The 10,543-nt window shown below is 44.3% G+C and overlaps 1 long non-coding RNA gene across 2 annotated transcripts; it reads left to right on the forward strand.

The window, feature by feature from the left end:
* Positions 1–5,879: 5,879 nt before the first annotated feature.
* Positions 5,880–9,566, forward strand: LOC129060622 (uncharacterized). Of its 2 annotated transcripts, XR_010140689.1 has the most exons (3): positions 5,880–6,977; positions 8,745–9,035; positions 9,231–9,566. It is a non-coding gene; the product is annotated as an uncharacterized LOC129060622 (long non-coding RNA). The 2 variants fall into 2 exon arrangements; XR_010140688.1 differs by having other exon boundaries at positions 8,745–9,566.
* The last annotated feature ends 977 nt before the right edge of the window (positions 9,567–10,543 follow it).

Genomic DNA, 10,543 nt, shown 5'->3' on the forward strand with positions numbered 1-10,543 from the left:
TTTGTATTTTTAGTACAGACGGGGTTTCTCCATGTTGGTCAGCCTGGTCTCAAATTCCCGACCTCAGGTGATCTGCCCGCCTTGGCCACCCAAAGTGCTGGGATTACAGGTGTGAGCAACCATGCCCAGTTCTTATTTACAGATCTTAAGGTGACAAACTAACCAACTATAACCCACTAACATATATACATACACGTGTGTGTGTGTGTTTATTGCAGGATATGGATACATTTTTATATATCGTAGGATGAAGCTTCCAAAAATAAGTTTGGCTGGGTGCAAGAGGAAATAGTGAATGGTTACCAAAAATAAAAAATAAAAATAGAAAGAATGAATAAGGCCCAGTATTTGATAGCACAATAGGGTGACTATAGTCAGTAATAACTTAAGTGTATATTTAATAATAGCTTAAAGAATGTGGCTGGGTGCAGGGGCTCATGCCTTTAATCCCAGCACTTTGGGAGGCTGAAGCAGGTGGGTCACCTGAGGTCAGGAGTTCGAGACCAGCCTGGTCAACATGGCAAAATCAAATCTCTACTAAAATTGCAAAAACATTAGCTGTGCATGGTGGTGGGCACCTGTAATCCCAGCTAGTCAAAAGGCTGAGGCATGAGAATCGCTTGAACCCAGGAGGCAGAGGCTGCAGTGAGCTGAGATCGCACCACTACACTCCAGCATGGGCAATAGAGACTCCACCTCAAAAAAAGCCAAAACAAAACAGGAAAAAAGAAAAAAAAGTTAGCCTGATGTGTTGGTGCATGCCTGTAGTCTCAGCTATTTGGGAGGCTGAGGCAGGAGGATCACCTGAGCCAGGAAAGGTCAAGGCTGCAGTGAGACATGATCCTGCCATTGCACCCCAGTCTGGGTGGCAGAGTGAGACCCTGTCTCAAAAAAAAAAAAAAAAAAAAAAAAAGAAAAGAAAAAGAAAAAAGAAACTCCTCTTGTTTAGAAAAGGAGATCAAGATCATCCTGGCTAACACGGTGAAACCCTGTCTGTACTAAAAATACAAAAAATTAGCCAGGCGTGGTGCCAGTCGCCTGTAGTCCCAGCTACTTGGGAGGCTGAGGCAGGAGAATCGCTTGAACCCGGGAGGTGGAGGCTGCAGTGAGCCAAGATTGCACCACTGCACTCCAGCCTGGGCGACAGAGCGAGACTCCATCTCAAAAAGAAAAAAAGAAAGTAGACAGACTGGTGGAAAGGAGAGAGGAAACTGCCCTTTCCTGAGTGTCTGTTTTCTGCTTTTGTGTGCAGCATGTTTTAAACCCATACATCATCATTAAAGTGCTTACTGCTGGCCCAGCACAGTGGATCATGCCTGTAATCCCAGTACTTTGGGAGGCCGAGGCAGGGGGATCACTTCAGGTCAGGAGTTCAAGACTAGCCTGGCCAACATGGCAAAACTCCATCTCTACTAAAAATACAAAAATTAGCCAGGCATGGTGGCGGGCACATGTAATCCCAGCTACTTGGGAGGCTGAGGCAGGAGATTGCTTGAACCCGGAATGGGGAGGTTGCAATGAGCCCAGATCGCACCACTGCACTGCAGCCTGGGTGACAGAGCAAGACTCTGTCTCAAAAAATAAAATAAAATAAAATGCTTACTGCTTATAGTCCTCACAATAAACCTGAAGGGCGTGTATTATTTTCATCATTCCACACATAGAAAATCAAGGTCTCAAGTTCAAGTTAGAAGTAGGAGTGATTTTGAATGGGGACCCACAAGTTTTAAACTCCAAAGCCCACACTCTGAGCACTTGCCACCTTGCCTTTGAAGGAAGAGAAATCTGGGCTGCAGCCGCCACTGAGGATTGCACTGGGTCTGCCAATCTGACATGGACACTTCTATTGCCTTGGTGGCCATCCTGGCATCTGTATGCCAAGGGCTTTGTATGAATTATCTCAGTCTTCACAATGAAGTTGTGAAGTTGGTTGTTATTATTATCCCCTTTTAGACGAGCGACAGAGAAGTTGAATTACTTACACAGGGTCACAGTAGGAAGTTTTTTTTTTTTTTTTTTTTTTTGAGACAGAGTTTCACTCTTGTTGCCCAGGCTGGAGTGTAATGGCTCGATCTTGGCTCACTGCAACCTCCACCTCCCAGGTTCAAGCAATTCTCCTGCCTCAGCCTCCCAAGTAGCTCGGATTACAGGCATGGGCCACCATGCCCAGCTAATTTTGTATTTTTAGTAGAGATGGGGTTTCTCCATGTTGGTTAGGCTGGTCTTGAACTCCTGACCTCAGGTGATCCACCTGCCTCACCCTCCCAAAGTGCTGGGATTACAGGCATAAGCCACCGCGCCCGGCCAAGGTAGGAAGTTTTAAAGTGAATTTCAACACAAGAGATGGCCTAGAGAAGAGGCTGGCAATTTTTTTCTTTTCTTTTCTTTCTTTTTTTTTTTTAAGACAAGGTCTCTCTGTTGCCCAAGCTGGAGTGCAATGGCACAATACTAGCTCACTGTACCCTCAAACTTTTGGGTTGAAGAGATCCTCCCACCTCAGCCTCCTGAGTAGCTGGGACTACATGCGTGCCCCACCACACCTAGCTAATTTTTATTTTTTGTAGTGACAGGGTCTTGCTATTTTGCCCATGCTGGCCAGGCTGGTCTCAAACTTCTGACCTGAGGTGATTCACCCACTTCGGCCTCCCATAGTGCTGGGATTACAGACATGGGCCACCGCACCTGGCTTTGCCATTACTTTCAAAGGTGAAACCACAATCACTTTTGCATCAACCTATAGCCAGGCCATGAGAGTGCGGTAAACCTGACCATGGAATCACAAATATCCAAAATCAATAGGCTTTCAGCAGGACAGTGACCTATCATCTTAGGAAGACCCCACCTGTGGGTTATCAAGAGGTGAGTCTAAGGATTCCTGAGATTGGAGCTGGAAAGACCAGTTGAGAGGCATCACTGCAGCAGAAAGAGTTAATGAAATTGTCAAGTGTCCCTCATGAGATGAATGGAAAAAATGTAGAATATACATGCATCAAAATATTATTCAACCTTAAGAAGGAAGGGAATCTCCTGGGCATGGTATCTCATGCCTATAATCCCAGCACTTTGGGAGGTCGAGACGGGAGAATTGTTTGAGTCCAGGAGTTCTACGCCAGTCTCTACAAATAATTTTTTTTAAATTAGCTAGGTGTGATGATGTATGCCTGTAGTCCCAACTACTTAGGAGGCTGAGATGGGAGAATTGCTTGAGCCTGGGAGGTTGAGGCAACAGTAAGCCATGTGCCCCTGTGCTCCAGGCCTCAGTGCATAGCAAGAGTCTGTCTCAAGAGAAAAAAAAAATGAGTATCTGGGCGTGGTGGCATGCACCTGTGGTCCCAGCTACTTGGGAGGCTGAGGCTGGAGGAGTGCTTAAGTCCAGAAGTTCAAGGCTGCAATGAGCTATGATCGTGCCACTGCAGCCCAGCCTGGGCAAAACTGTGAGAACCTGACCTTAAAAAAAAAAAAAAAAAGGCAGGGGAGGGAATCTTGTCACATTCCACAACATAGATGAATCTCTTGCACATTATACTAAATGAAATAAGCCCATCACAAAAAGACAAAGACTCTACGATTCCACCTAGATGAGGTACTTAGAGTACTCAAATATATACAGCCAGAAAGTAGAATGATACTTGCCAAGGGCTGGGGCAAGGAGAAGAAAAGAGAGTTGGCTATTTAATGGGTAGAGTGTTTTAGAGTTGCAAGATGAAAAATTCCTGGAGATCTGTGTTGCAATAATGTGAATATACTTAACACTAGAAATGGTTAAGATGGTACATTTTATGTTATGTGGGGGTTTTTTTTTTTCTCTGTTAAAAATAAAACAAGGCTGGGTGAGGTGGCACACGCCTGTAATCTCAGCACTTTGGGAGGCTGAGGCAGGCGGATCATGAGGTTAGGAGATTGAGACCATCCTGGCTAACACGGTGAAACCCCATCTCTACTAAAAATGCAAAAAAAATTAGCTGGGCATGGTGGCTGGTGCTTGTAGTCCCAGCTACCTAGGAGGGTGAGGCAGGAGAATGGTGTGAAACTGGGAGGCGGAGCTTGCAGTGAGCCGAGATTGTGTCACTGCACTACAGCCTGGGAGACAGAGTGAGACTCCATCTCAAAATAAATAAATAAATAAAAATTAAAAAAAAAAACAAATAATAAAACAAAAGAGTTTACTTTGGGAGGCCGAGGCAGCAGATCACCTGAGGTCAGCAGTTCGAGACAAGCCTGGCCAACATGGCGAAACCCGGTCTCTACTAAAAATGCAAAATTTAGCCAGGCATGTTGGTGTGTGCCTGTAGTCCCAGCTACTTGGGAGGCTGAGACAGGAGAATCGCTTCAACCTGGGAGGCAGAGGTTACAGTAAGCCGAGATCGCACTGATGCACTCCAGCCTGGGTGACAGAGTGAGACTCCATCTCAAAATTAAAAAAAAAAAAAAAAAAAGGAAAAGAGTGAATGGGCTTGGAAACTAAGGCAGCAGCAGTGGGGAAGGTGATGGGAGGCAGATGTGGGAGGTTGCAGAGGCAGAAAGCAACGGTCCTTTGTGGCACACAGGCCTGCACACTCACTCAGACATTGCACTTGGCCTCCTGCTGGCCTGACTTGCTCCCCATCCCTTGTTCCTGCCATGTGGCTTCCACACAGCATCATGAAGCTCCGATCACCATTCCCATGAATAGTGTCTTAAATGCTCTGTCCTGGGCTGTCAGCCAAGAGGCTGAACTCCTCTCACCGAGTCCACTCAGTGTGGTGTCTGCTGCCATATGTCGAGCCACCCTGTTCATTAATCACATCTCCTGAAAAGTCTCTTAATTACATTATGTTCACAATTCATAAAACATAATTAAAATACGTAAATCCATTATATTGATTTTTTTTTGAGACAGAGTCTCATTCTGTCACCCAGGCTGGAGTGCAGTGGCACAATCTCGGCTCACTGCAACCTCTGCCCTCCCGGGTTCAAGCGATTCCCCTGCCTCACCCTCCCGAGTAGCTGGGACTACAGGCCACCATGCCTGGCCAACTTTTTTTTGTACTTTAGTAGAGACAGGGTTTCACCATGTTGGCCAGGATGGTCTCAATCTCCTGACCTCGTGATCCACCCGCCTCGGCCTTCCAAAGTGCTGGGATTACAGGCATGAGCCACTGTGCTTGGCCATTCACTGTATTCTTTAATGAGCGCTTGGAGACCTCAAAATTTTAAATTAGATATAAAATTGATGTGGACTTAATACTATTGGTTACTCACAGTAATAAATCACCTTCAGTTTGGATCGAGACAGCATCCCTCCTAAAGGCGTTTTATGGTTGTTTTTTTTTTTTGTTTTTTTTGCATTTCCTACAACGGTTTGAAATTACATGCAATCTTTTAAGGATAGCATTCCCTATCTTGCTGTCACTTGACAACATGGGCAGCAGCAGCAATAACTGATGTTTGCCTGGTGCTCTAAAGCCGGTGGAGATTTTGTATGAAACATTTTCTCATTTATGCTCCAGCAGTATTTTTGTTTTCATTTCAACATAAATATACTGATTTTTCATTCTCATGGAAAATATCGGAAGCATCACTGCAACCTGTCTCTTTTTTCCCCCCCTCTCATTCCTTAGTCACATTTCATCCTTCCAGTCACACAAGTCAATTACGATTAGCCACACACACACCCTGTTGTTACCTGCCTCCACGTCTCTGTGAGGGGTTGTCTGTCTTTCTGCACTGGGTGTCTTTCTCTCACCTGTCTGCAGAATTTCCAGGGATTTATCTTGACCAGCTCAGGGATCTCCTTATTTAACCCACCCTGGCAGTATTAGATGCTTTGTCTTAAGGCATGAAGCACCACTCTGCTTTTTTTTTTTTTTGAGATGGAGTCTCGCTCTGTCACCCAGGCTGGAATGCAGTGGTGAGATCTCGGCTCACTGCAACCTCCGCCTCTCGGGTTCAAGCGATTTTCCTGCCTCAGCCTCCCAAGTAGCTGGGACAACAGGCATGCACCACCATGCCTGGCTAATTTTTGTATTTTTAGTAGTGACAGGGTTTCACCGCATTGGGCAGGCTGGTCTCGAATTCCTGACCTCGTGATCCACCCACCTCTGCCTCCCAAAGTGCTGGGATTACAGGCATGAGCCACCGTGCCCAGCCTGCTATTTGGTTTTCTGTTTCTGCATTAATTCACTTAGGATAATAGCTTCCAACTGCATTCATATTGCTGCAAAAAAGCAAACAAACAAACAAAAAACACAATTTCATTCTTTTTATGGCTGCGTAGTATTCTATGGTGTATATATACCACATTTTCTTTATCCAACCCACTATTGGTGGGCACCTGAGTTGATTCCATGTCTTTGCTATTGTGAACACTGCTGTGATAAGCATATGAGTGGAGGTGTCCTTAACATTCTAATTTTCCCCTTGGGCCTGAGTTTTCTATCCTATCAAATAAAGTAATCATACTGAGTTTATAAGAATCCTCCAAGAACTGGCATTTACTTGCTTTTCTCTCTGTGGACATATCAAAAAGGGGGTAATGCAATGAAGACACAGAAGATGGGATGAGCCCACCTCCTTCTGGGTATTGGGAAGACTTTATGGAAGCTGTAGCACTGTAGACAGGGGCTAATGAAGGATTTTAGCAGAAAACCAAGACAAAGGTGAATGTTTCTGCATGAAGAGAGGTGACGTGACATCTAGATTCCTATCCAGATATGCAAATCCATGATCCTGGGTTTCTATGGATACTTTGGAAGCAAGTAAACCAGAATCCTTAAACCAATGCTCCCAGAACTTACTGTGGCTAAGAAGTCAGTGGGTGACAATTACATCATTTCCGTCACTCAACATCTCCAGCCTCAGTCACACCTGAGTCCCACTCTCAGCATTGAGAGGCAAAGGGAGGTTGCTTCTTAAGCATCAATGAATTTAACTTGCAGTATAGGGACCTGGAATCAGAAAAGCCTCCTGACTGTGGAATTTAGTTCACTTGACATTTGGTAAGTGTTTAACAAATTACTATGATATAATAATTACTTGCCTGTAGAATTTCACTTTCTGGAAACTTATAAAAATGAGTGAAGTGTTCACCTGTGTAAAATGGGGTAGGAGGAGTCGTCCTGTCTGCAGGCTGGGCAGTGGATCTTTTATACTCCAGAGCAGGGTTCTTAAAATGTAATCCTTGAGCCAGCAGTCTTGTCACCTGGGAAAATACAAATTCTCAGCTCCACCCTAGACCTACTGAGTCAGGCTCTCTGAATTGGCGCCCAGCCATCTGTTTTAACAAGCCCTCCGAGTGACTCCGATGCTTGCTCAGGTTTGGGAATCACTGCTCTAGAGTTCTCTTTACTATGTACATTGGTGAATTATACTTGATGCACTCAGAAAAGAAAGGGAGAGAGGGAGGGAAAGAGTGAAATGGAGAGATGAGGTGGAGAAGGAGAACTGAAACCACCTTAGCAAAACTGTGACTGAGACAGTGAAATAGATCTAACTTAACCAACTCCATCTTGCTTCTAACCTCCAAGCTGTCCTTGTCCATATCTGGGTGTAGGTTGAACTAACTTTGGGAGAAACTTAGCTTATAGTTTAAAACAAAGATGATAACAATCCTTTCCCAAAGCAGACCTCCATGCCTGGGGACTAGAATGCCTTTGTAGGACTAACATTAGCCACAAAATTAGAAATTATGGTTTAGGAGTCATGCAGCTAGAAGCTACAAGATTCTGACCCTCCCTAAACTGCTCCTAATACCACTGCTTGAGATATATTTTGCAGACCCTTCACTTGATGGATCAGCTGGCACCACCCAGATCACCTGATTTGTGGCCCCCAGGAACTGACTCAACACAAAAAGACAACTTTGACTCCCTTTGATTTCACCCCTGACCAATCAGCACTCCTGGCTCACTGGCTTCCCCCGTCCGCTAATAGTACTTAAAAACTCTAATCCCCAGAGTTTTTGGGGAGACTGATTTGAGTAATAACAAAAACTCTGGTCTCCTGCACAGCCGACTCTGCGTGAATTACTCTTTCTCCATTGCAATTCCTGTCTTTATAAATCAGCCCTGTCTAGGCAGCAGGCAAGGTGAACCCATTGGATAGTTACAGAACCTCTTTTCATAAGGGGTTATGGGTTATTTTGTTGAGGGGCATGAAATGATTAATTAATCTTTAAATGTTATAAGAGATGGGAAATATAGGTAATTCTGTTGAGGAGCATTAAATGATTACCAAGATAAAAATGCATGGGTATTTGGGAGAATGAATGGAAGTTGGGAACAGAGATTGACTTATAAATGGTTCTCTTGGGAAGCTGAATGGTTCATACCAGGGAGACAGGCATTATTTTGTAAAATGCTTAGGCCCGGTCTGGCTACATTCTTCCTTTCCTTTCCTGAAATAGATAATGAGATAGTAGAGAAGAGAAGGATAAAGCAATTGTTCTTCTTGGTGGGCCCATCTGATCTTTATGAGGATAAGGGAAATGTCTTTTCCAAGGCCTGTAGATTCCAAAGGGTTTTTCAAAATATTCATTATACCAGGTAGCCATATTTGGGGGTGAAATTCTCTATGCTCCTTCAAGTCAATCTTTGTCAATTAAATATTTGAAAATAAAAATTTTTAAGAGATTCTATCACAACAGGTCTTTGTGGGTCTTGCCTCAGAAGCTGAGCCTGTTTCTTTGCAAACCCCTTGCTGGCTTTGCCCACAGCTGTAGTTCACTCTTGTTTCTACTGTATTTTGTTTCTTTGCTCCCAATGCAGTGAACCTGCCTCCCTGTCCAGTGACACCACCTTAATTGAGGTCACCATCATTCTCTCACCTGGGTTATTTCTAAAACCCTCTAACAGTTTTCCACTCCAACTCGACCTCTCTGTGTTTCTACCAGTGATCTTTCCACATGCAAAGGTGATGGTGTCATTGCCTGCTTAAAGCCCTGCAGAGCTTCCCACTCTTCCCACGATTGAGCCCAGTCTCCTCACTGGCTGTGCAAAGACCTCCTGGCTCTGCTTGCTCTGGGAACATGTCTCTCCAAGCCTTGTGCTCCATCCACTGTGAGTCATTAGCATTTCTACAAATGCACTGTAATTTCTTCAGCCTTTGGACCCTGTGTATTCCACTCTCCTATCTTCAGCCAGATCAAAGTGCCGTGATGGGAGGAAATGTGTTCTAAGCAAACTCATGTTCATTCTCCAGCTCCCAAATCTGCATGTAGACATGAGACTAACTTATTTATTTATTGTGTTAAGAGACAGGATCTCACAACATTGTCCAGGGTGGACTCGAACTCCCAGGCTCAAGTGATCCTCCTGCCTCAGCCTCTCAAGAAGTTGGAACTACGGGTTCATGATGCCATGCCCTGCTAATCAACTTATTTATCTGGGCAATGAAATGTGTAAAACAACTGCATCTACCTTATGACTGCATATGAATTTCAGACGCATATGACTATCCAAGTCCACACAAGCCACAAACACATGGCAACAGCTAGTTATCCAAGGGTAAATTTCACAACCAGGAAACTGTTTGCTAACAACATGGAAACCACAGTTACAGTTGAAATAAATGCTAACGTTGAGTCTCAAGTTGTGGCACTCTGGAACAGTTAACTAGGAATATATTTTATTCATTACCCAAGTTTAGCTTCATTTACCTATTTTTTTTTCCTGTTTTTACCTTTAAATTTAGCTCAACCTTACTGAAACTGCCTTTGCAAAAATTGTATCAGTTAGAAAATTACGGCAGTGAAGGAGATCTGGCCTGGCCAATTGTCACCTTGCCTTTGGCCTTCAGCCTGCTCTTAATCATTCCTGGATTTACACCAAGCTAACTTTGGGAGACAATGAGTTTATAGTTTAAATGATAATAGCCCTTGCCCAAAACTAAATCACCTTCATAAAGCCAGTGAGAGACCACCAGGCTAGGAAGGTGAGTGGAGCCTGATTTCTGCTAAGGTGTAGACATAAATGATTGCCAGCCGTTATTCCAGAGGTCACAAGATATGCAACCTCCCCAATTACTCCTGCAGATAACATTACTATTGCAGAACCTAAGATTGGCCTTTTGAGATATCTTCTCAGGTTTTTTTTTGCATTTCTGACTACAGATGGCTCCACCTGGACTCACCAACCCCAACCACTCCAGTGTCCCCTCCCGTAAGTGACTCTGTGTGCAGAAAGACCATTTTCTACCCCCCTATAATGATGCCTCCAACCAATCAACAGCAAGCACCCATTGCCTAGCCACCCCCAACACTTTCCCCAAACTACCTTGGAAAAACCCTAGCCTCCAAATGCTCAGAGAGATGGATCTGAGTAATAACTCAATTTTCCACGTGGAGTAGCCAGCCTTGCATCAGTTAAACTCTTTCTTTATTGCAAGGCTGTTGTTGGAGGCGTTTGAACCAGAGCAACTCCATCTTGAATAGAAGCTGGGTAACACGAGGCTGAGACCTACTGGGCTGCATTACCAGATGATTAAGGCATTCTAAGTCACAGGATGACATAGGAGGTCAGCATAAGATACAGGTCATAAAGACCTTGCTGATAAAACAGGTTGCAGT

Source organism: Pongo abelii, chromosome 6 (genome assembly GCF_028885655.2).
Source record: "Pongo abelii isolate AG06213 chromosome 6, NHGRI_mPonAbe1-v2.0_pri, whole genome shotgun sequence".
Classification (NCBI taxonomy): domain Eukaryota; kingdom Metazoa; phylum Chordata; class Mammalia; order Primates; family Hominidae; genus Pongo; species Pongo abelii.